Genomic DNA, 9725 nt, shown 5'->3' with positions numbered 1-9725 from the left:
CGGTACCGAGCCCTCAGGAGTACTGTGGCTTGTCCTTCCAAACTGACCCCAATCTCTCCACTTGGCCTCCTCTATGAGCGCCTCTCGGGAAAGCCTGGAAGTGGGCCTGCTAGGCTGCCTCCCTCTAAGCCTCCTAAACTCTGAGTTTGCCCCCTAATTGCTGCCTTCTCAAACTCCGGGTGTCACTCACATGTCCTTTCTGTTGCAGGAATCCAAAAACTCTACTGAATCGAACGAAAACCACACTTAGATAAGATACAGCAAACTGTGATTTGGGAATTGAGCTGGGACTTTCTGGCCATCTGGAGACGAGGACTCTGGGTGCCTTTCGAAATCATTGCATACAGACCTTGTTACATGGGGTGGGGGGGAGTTCTACCCTTTAACCACCGCTTTCCATGATTCAGTGAGGTTCAGAATCAAAAAGCAGGGGAGATTTTCCACTGAAAAGGACCATAGAGCCAGGGCCCTGCCGCTATTACTGATTATTAAATATTACGAATGTTTCTTTCTCCCCATTACTGCCGTTCATCTCTCCAGGACTGGAAGACAAGGACCGGGAGGACAAGCGAAAGGGAGGGTGTGGGAATTGGGAGATAGCTTTAAACTGAGAATGAAAAATCTATCTACAATTCCGCTCTTCTGCTCTGACTGGGAATGGGGAAGAGAAGATGTGTGTGAGTTGGCGGATTTCATAATTTGCCGGTCCGAGTTGCCACTAGGCTCAGGGTTTTTTTTTTTTTTTAAATCCCAATGCTCAAGTTTCCCCATATACAGCAACTCGGAAGGCAGCGGAGCTTTTCCTTGGCCACAGACCCTACTTGAGAGTTGAGTCTGGCGACTCCCCAATCTCTGCCCTTAGATGGTCCCTAAAAAGTTTTTCTCCAGGATGGTCCGGAAAAGACGGAGCTCTAGGACTCCGGGCCCAGGAACTCAAATCAGGCTGGGTTAAGGCAAATGGGTCAGAAAGAGGGGGTCATCAGACATCAGGAGATGTCGAAGAAGGAGTTTTGCATTAGTCCAGCGGTGTCTGTGTGGACAGTACAGTTTGAGACTCTCTGGTCCCAGAACACGGGAAGGTGAAAGGACTGGAAAGGCTATTTTTCCCCCACCTCTGGAAGCTGGAAGTTTTCCAAGAATCATAACCTTGTAAGGGGCCCAGGGGCAGGAACACAGATCTAGTTATAAATAAAACACAGTCATATGCACAGCAGAAGGGAAGAGATATAAACCTTTATTTCTAAAATCAAACGTTGAGATGAAAAGTGGAAAACTCAGTTCATCGCTTCATATTTCCAAATATCTGGTTGTTTGCCATGTTGCTGGATTTTAAAATTGTTATTTGGGGACTGCCTTTTCCACTTTTCGTTCCAAACTTTTGGAGTTAAAGCAGAACCAAAAAGATAGAGCTAGAAAGCCAGTAAGACAGGATGAGAGGGAGGCAGCCAGGGACAGTCCAATGGCTCAGCAACCTCAAACCACCCGTCACGTGACTCTTGTGTTACGTTTAATATAATACACTACTGGGTAAGAATGTGGCTTCGCTAAAGAAACCCCCGCAAGACATGGTGATGAGGTGGGAGAGCGAAATGCATTAACCGGTTGTCTCCCAGACGGTAAGAAGAATTATTGTCAGAGAGAGCATGTGTAGACAGATGTCGTCTCCCCCTTCCCAATCCCCAACTTTCTGGAGCTGGACAAGTTCTCGTTATTTCCGGAGTGGGGCGGGGAATTCTGCCCAGCAAAGGGGCAAATCCACTTCTGCTTTCACCTGGGGTTGAAGTGAGTTGTTTCAGTGGGGCTCCCTTACTTGCCCGGGAGAAGGGTGGCCTGCTGGGGTCAGAGGGCGCAGTGCACAGCTGGCGAGGACCAACCGAGTGGGACTGGCGTGGGAGAAATGAATGTTATAGAAAGTGCTGGGCTAGCGAGGCTCCAAGCCTAGGGGCAGGGAGGTGGGGGCAGGGGGGTGAGGGGTGGAGAGACTGTGCACAAAAAGCGAAGTTCGGAAAGTCCGAAGACCAGTGAGACAAGTGTCTGGGAGGAAGAGAAAGAAGATCCCAGCGTTTCTCCTCCCGGAGACCTCAATTCCAGGAATTATCTGCTAGTCTGCTCTTGTGGAGCTCTGTTTCTTTGCCCCCCCCACACACACGAAGCCTCTGGAATAGCGAGTTCAGGGTTTAGGGACAGGGGTCAGAAAAAGATTCCGTGACTGAAGGAAGGGAGGAGGGAAAAACTAAGAAGCTGTCTTCCTGTAAACGGCCTTTGCTGCTGGGAGAACAGTGCAGGATGCTTCTGGCTCCCTGATCAGTTTTAGAACCAGTCCCAGGGTACATCCAGATTCCCGGGACTCGAAGCCCATTCCGAAAGGAGCCGGGGACTAGCCGGTGGGTATAGAGTAAAGTGGAAATTGCAGTCTCTATCCTCGAGGAATTTAGACTGTAAATGCTGGAAACAAAAGAAATGAGAATTAAAGAGGGAAGGGTGAGAGAAGATTAAATAAACCCCCGACTTCTCCTTGTTCACATTTCTCTCACCCTATGGTGTAGTTATAAAAACAGCTCCTATTGTGCTTTAGCAGCTTTCCTCAAAACAGCCCTATGAGGTAAGTAGTTATTGCAACTTCACAAGGAGAGCTATAAACAGAACGTTTTCTCTGACCCTCTTCCCAACGCGCACGAACTGGCCTTCCTCTTCCAAGTGGTATCTTTTCACCTAGAACCATGTGAAGGAGGTGGGGACTTTTGAGTGAAAGAAGTTGAGCCGCCTGTGGGAGATTTCCAGATGTCGAGGAAAGAGGGTAATTATTTATTGTCCTGGAATCCTCTTCTACAAGTAAGACTGTACCAGTTAAGGAGGTCCTAGGCTTGGTGCAGGTGGGGAGTGCATTGTTTCTCTCCGAAGGTCTCTCTGTCTCTCTCTCTCTCTCTCTCCCCCCCTCTCTGTCCCCCTCTCTCTGTTTCTTTTTTGTCTCTGTTTCCCTGTCTCTCTCTTTCCCTGTCTCTCTGTCCATTCCTGTGCTTCTTCCCTCCCCATTATGAAATCAGGAAGGGCAGTGGATCCTTTTATATCCAGAGATGGAGCACATAGTACCATGGATGTGGACACAATTCAGTTTGCCTAACTACTGTTAACCCTTGGAGGGATGAGTGGAAGATTAGGGGAAAATAAGTTTCCCCTAATTTTCTGCCAGATATTTAAGCCTCTGATCAGGCTTAGAGGTAAGGCCCTGACTCCCCCCACCCTCCTTACCTCCTCTTCCTATCCCTAAACTCCTATATTTTTATAGACCAATTTCAGGATTTGTCAGATGTTAAAAACTTCCTATCAGAAGCTGACATGTTTGAGTCTCATAATTCTGTGGTTTTATAGATGCTTTTAATGGAGAGGTTTGGAAAGGGAGTCATGCTGCCAGTTAAAAGGTGTCAGCACTTTTGAATAAATGTGAAATTGGAACTTGACAGAGACATTTTGTGAGAGGTGTCTGGCCCTCAAGCCAAAGATACATCAAGGAAAAAGATACCCAAGACACCATTCTGGGAGAATCCTCCAAAGGGAAGCAGTATCCTCAGCTGTGGAAAATGATATAATGTTTGGTGTGACAAAACTTGACTTGAACCGGGGTTATTTATCTTAGCCATGTCACCAGAGGGATGCAAGCCAAAGGACTCAACTTCAAATCCCCACTTGTCTGGTGACCTTTTAAGCAGCATCTTTTTCTCTCTTACTGCCAGTCTCCTCACCTATAAAGTGGAAACTTGACTACCACCCACCACACAGGAATGTTGCAAGAAATAACTAATTAAACTGCTATAAAGTGCTTTGAAAATAATAAATGCCATATAAATGCCTAATCCTAATAATAATCATGATAGTAGTAATTATGTGCCACGGAGCACATCCTTAAAGAGTCTAGTGGTAGGGCCATTTGCAGCGGAGGCTTGGGTTAGGAGAATGGGGGATATTCACCATTGAATGGCACTCCTCATTCACTCCCAGCCCTGCAGCAAGATATATAAAGTCCCAGATTGGACTCCCCACATTCCATTCCTGAGCCAGACTTTGATGGAAAGCTCTGAAAGCACTAATGAAAGGTTCCTTGCCCTCCTTCCCCAAAGGTTTCTGCTGCACGTATAATTAGCCTACAATGTTTGATCAAGATGGGGGCTGCTTACGCTCCTGTACTCAGGAGATTCCAGATTCCAAATTTGATCTGGCTGTCACTTTGATCAGCTCTGGTCTCTTGGTGGAATATATGGTTGGGATCCCAGACCTTTTGTCTGAAAAGTTGGGGTGTTTGGGCAGGGGATGCAAAGACTGTCAATTCAATCTTCTGCCTGCCTGGAAATTAACACAAGCCACTTTTTGTGTGTGGTTTTGGAGTCCAGTAGGTACAAGAAACAAAACAACGAGTTCTGTATTGAAATTTCTTCATGAGACAAATTTGAAATAATAACTTCCCAGAAACTGTCAACAATTTAAAGCTACCTAGATAGTGGAGCTATCGCAGGTTCTTATGGAACATAAAGGCAGCTAGATATCCAGCTAGGGCCTGGAGTCAAGAAGACCTAAGTTCAAATACGGCTTCAGACACTAACTAGCTGTGTTACCCTCATTATGACACTTAACTCGGCAAACCACTTCAGTATCTTTGCCAAGAAAACCCCATACAGGGTCATGAAAAGTCAGATATGACTAATCAATTGAACAACAACATGGAAAATAAGAGGTGTTTGAGACATTTTTCTTACCTGTGAGACTGACATCAAATGAAAATAAACAGGTCTTTCCACAAATACCCCTGTCACAGAATGGTGTACCATGGAAATTCTTGAGCCAAGGTGGCATTTCTGAACTTCTTCAATCTGTCTTATCAATTTCCATTTGCATTTAGACTGAACATTTTCAACAAAATTCAATCTCTTTCAATTCAATAAATCCTGAATGTGTACTGACTATGCCCAGAACTTTGTAAGCCCAGTGGAGAATGCAAAAGAAGAATAAGTTATGGTCTACTCACTGAATTCATGGGACGTGGAAAAAAAAACCCAACAATGGAAATGTGTTCCAGTCTGTTTGTGGGGAATATGGCAAGCAAATCTCCCATCTTTACTAAATAATACCCTTTCAGTCAAGCTAGCTCTGGAGTACTTTATCATCTATGCAGTTTAATGGGAAACCCCTTCTCCAAAGAGTATTAAGAACAAAATTGTGAAAATAAAGGACATGATACAGAAAGAGAACATTAAACATGTATCCTTTTAATCAGGAGACCTGAGTTCGAATTCTTATTACAGTACTATGTGATTTTTAACCTATGTGATTAACCGTTGTTCTTTAGTTTCTGAATTTGTAAAATGGTGAGAGTAATACTTTTTTTTTAACCTACTTGATAGGCTTATTACTAGGGATAATCTGATATAAATATAATTATTTTTGTTGTTCCCTTAAGGGGAAGAATTTTCACTTTTGATTCAGTATAGTATATTTGAAAACTTCAAAAGATCTGGTTGGGTACCCCTTCCAGCAGACCACAACCTGTATTTGTGTCTTTATCCTGTGTGATTCTTAAATGGATCTTTTTTTTTTTTATAAATTATACCTAACGGGCAGCTGGATTGCCCAGTGGTTAGAGCACTGGCCCTGGAGTCAGGAGGACCTGAGTTCAAATCTGGCCTCAGACCAAACACTTGACACTTACTAGCTGTGTAACCCTGGGCAAGTCACTTGACCCAACTGACTAAAAATTAAAAAAATAAAGTAAATTCTACCTAGAGAATCCATCCAACTTGCTGGAAGCCTTCTTCTGGCCAGTGGTTCCCATTTATTGGTTCTTGAACCTCTTAGGGATTTGAGATGATGATCCTCGGGTTTATGCTAAAAAAATCTTTAATGGAATCTTAAGCAGTGAATATTATGCGTAGTATATTAAATCACCCTGGGGTTAAAATCACTTTTTGTTGTTGTTTGTGTAGGGGTTTGGAGAGCTAAAAAATGTGAAGAATCTCCCCTCCAACCCCTTTAACACTCTGGGTATCATGTCAATCTTACCTTGTTAATCTCTTCCCCCTCACTTTGGTTCCATGACAAGTTCTGGCCCTACGTTTCCATATCTTTTGCTTCACATCATTAGTCAGATGCTTCTGCCTGCCAACCGTGCTGTCTTTGGACTCTAAAGGTTTTAGCATACTCCACTATTCTCAACCATATGCTATAATATTAGTGTTTTTATAATATGGGGTTTTTTTGAGTCAAGGAGATACTTAAACTCACTGAAAGCGATATTTGGATTTCTCAAAGGCAATCCAGGCAAACCTCTTTCTCATATTCAGTTCTGAGATCACATCCACAAACTTTAGAAATCTGCCTTTGCCCAGAATTCGTATTCATTCTATGCCTTGACCAGTTCACCATATTAAGCTTTAAAACATTGGGGAAGTCCAGAGGAGAAACTATAACATAAGGAAATGATGAAATCTTTAGGGACATTTAACACTAGGAAAAAAGTTTTCTTGGTTTGATATATTCTTTCTTGGATGTAAGGGAATGGAGTCCTTATACCATGTTTTCACGATTCCTGAAGGTCGTGAGTTCTATGATTCTGTGGTTCTGCACTGGATTATAAATTTAGATCTGGCAGGGACTTTGGAAGTCATCTCATCCAACTCCCTTGTTTTCCAGATAAGGAAATTGAAACAAAGAGAAGATCACTGGTTTGCCCACCACAGATATCAGTGTAAGTGGTAGAGGCAGAATTTGAATCCAGGTTCTCTGACAACACATGCAGGGCTCTTTCCTCTTTAACATACTGGTCACACACTCATCCAGCTTAATGCCTTTGTTTTATTTTTAAACTTTTTTTTCAATTAATGACCATTAATTTTCTCTTTCACTTCTCCCCACCAACTGAGCAAGAACAAGAACAACAACAACAAAAGCAAAAACCCTATTAATGAATAGGAACAGCCAAGCAAGCAAGGCAAATCCCCAAGTTGGCCATGCAGAAAATTCCACATCTTATTCTGCATCTTCATTTCATCAGCTCTCTGTCAGAAGGTAGGCAATATGCTTCGTTCATTCTCTGGAATTGTGGCTTTTCATTGTAACACTTTCATTTTTTTTTAAACTCAGGCAAATAAAGCCCAGAGAAGGTAACTTACAGAAGGCCATGCAGGTTCAAGTAATCAAGACCAGGTTCAAATCCAGCTCCTCTGCCTCAGACATCCTTGCTCTTTACGTGACATGTCAGCTGCTTATCAATGTTCTCACTTCCCAGATTCCATTTAAGCTACTATGGTTTCATGTGACCTAAAGAGCAGCCTTGTATTGATCCTCTTTATCAGCATCATGCCATCTGCTCTTCAGAGCCTCTTTATTTGGGTTTTCATTTTCTTAAATTTGACCACTGAAACATCAGGCAATTCAAAAGTTCATGTTCACATAATGAAAGAGCCCAAATACCACTGAATGTAAATATTTCAGGCTGATATTTCAGCAAATTATTAGAAAATTAAATTTTATATGGATTAAATACGTATATATACATAAATGTATGTATGTATGTATGTATGTGTATATATGTGTATATATGTGTATATGTGTGTATATATGTATACATACATACATACATATATATATATATATACATACATACATATATATGTATATATATACATACATACATATGTATGTATATATATATACATACATACATATATATGTATATATATACATACATACATATATATGTATATATATATATATACATACATACATATATATGTATATATATATATACATATACATATATATATATATATATATATATATATATATATATATATATATATATATGTATATATATATATATGCATGTATTCAAGACATACCATGGGCCAGGTCCTGTCCTAGACCTTCTTTAGGCATACAGAAATGAATCAGAAATAGTTCCTGACCTTCAAATGCTTATAGTCTACTAAGAGGAATAAAACAAGTATAATAATAACTGTAACATAAAATAGGATATGCTAAATACCATGAAATCTGCAATTCAAAAGATCACGTTCTCATGAGACAACCCAAATACCACTGAATATAAACATTTCAGACCAATATTTCAGCACTAGATTAGGCAGCTAAACATTCATTTCAACTAAAACAATATTTATCAAGCACATACTCTAATAATAGCTAACATTTGTATAGAACGTCAGGTTTATAAGGCATCACATTTGATCCTCATAATAGCCCAATAAAGTAATCACTCAAGGTATTATTATCAAATCCATTTGAAAAAATAAGAAACCTGAGACTCTGGGGAGTTTAAGTGACTCATTTTTGCTCACATAGGTTTCAAGGATCAAAGGTAAAATTTGGACCCTGCTTTTCTTCTAGTTTCAGCTTCAACATTCTTTCCATTATATCATGCTGCTTCTTGGTGTTTGAGCAGGTTGCTGGATATTGACCATTGTTAACCTTCAGGAAGCTTGCAGTGATGAGACATGCTGTGGTACAAAGCAGAACACGATATGTTACATAAGGGTGCAAAGTGCCATGGAATTCACAGAAGGGAGAGATCACTTTCCATTGGGAATCAGGGAAGGCTTCATGGAGGCAACGTCATTTGAGTTGGGTCTTAAAGAATGGGTAGAATTTAAATAGATAGGGTATTTGAAAAAAATGTCAGAATGAACACACATACACATACACATAAAGTATTGAACCTTTCTATAATTTTACCCCAATCTACCTTTCTGCTTTTATTTATCTTTTTTTTTTCTGAGTTGGTCAGGGTTAAGTGAATTGTCCAGGGTCCATAGCTGGTAAATGTCTGAGGCTAGATTTGAACTCAGGTCCTCCTCACTCCAGGGTCAGTACACTATCCACTGCATCACCAAACTGCCCCAAACAGTATCTCTTTTCATAGATTTTTTTTACATGCCCCACAATATTATACCATTTGTGTTTTTGTTGTTTCTTTTCCCCAGACTTGGGAAAAGCCTTCAAAAACATCAAGTAAATCTTCTATGATGGATTTCTGGAAGGGAACATACAAGCATTCCAGAGTATTAGAAGGTATTGACGGGTCACGATCCAAACAGAGGAGTTTTTGTCTCTATAGATGGCACAGGCTCTCGATTCCAGTCCTTGCTTCTTTTGTTTTCCACATGGGGGCTATTAGACAACTCACTTTCCTCATCTGTCTAATAGAGAAGATCGTGAGGTCTCATCCAACTCTACATCTATGGAACAAGAATTGTTTTTCTAAATTTCTTAATAAAAGTCTATTCTAGAAAATTCCAAACTTGCCCATCCTTCAGTCAGGTTAGCTTCTAGATGGAGGGTGGGGAGATCAGAGTCCCTCTAGAGCAGGGGTGGGGAACCTGCTGCTTCGAGGCTACATGTGGCCCTCTAGGTCCTCAAGTGTGGCTCTTCACAAACTTCTGTTCAGAACTTATGTTCTGTGAAGTTTGTGAAGGGCTGCACTTGAGGACCTAGAGGGCTACATGTAGCCTCAAGGCAGCAGGCTCCCCCACCCCTGCTCTAGAGCTACATCTGGTTCTCATAGCTGGATAAATCAGCTCTCTAGGCCCCAGGGGGGAAAAAAAACTGAAGTAGGGTACCTGTAACATTTGGAGTTACAAAAGGGTCTGTTGTTATTGTTAATTCCCTTCCGGATGGATTTCTCCCTTATAATCAATCCCTAGTGTTTCTTTCGTCAAGAAGCC

This window comes from Phascolarctos cinereus, unplaced genomic scaffold (genome assembly GCF_003287225.1).
Source record: "Phascolarctos cinereus isolate Bilbo 61053 unplaced genomic scaffold, phaCin_HiC Scaffold_726;HRSCAF=1367, whole genome shotgun sequence".
NCBI classification, from domain to species: domain Eukaryota; kingdom Metazoa; phylum Chordata; class Mammalia; order Diprotodontia; family Phascolarctidae; genus Phascolarctos; species Phascolarctos cinereus.
The sequence above is the reverse complement of the archived record's forward strand: the minus strand, read 5'-3'. Positions refer to the sequence as shown.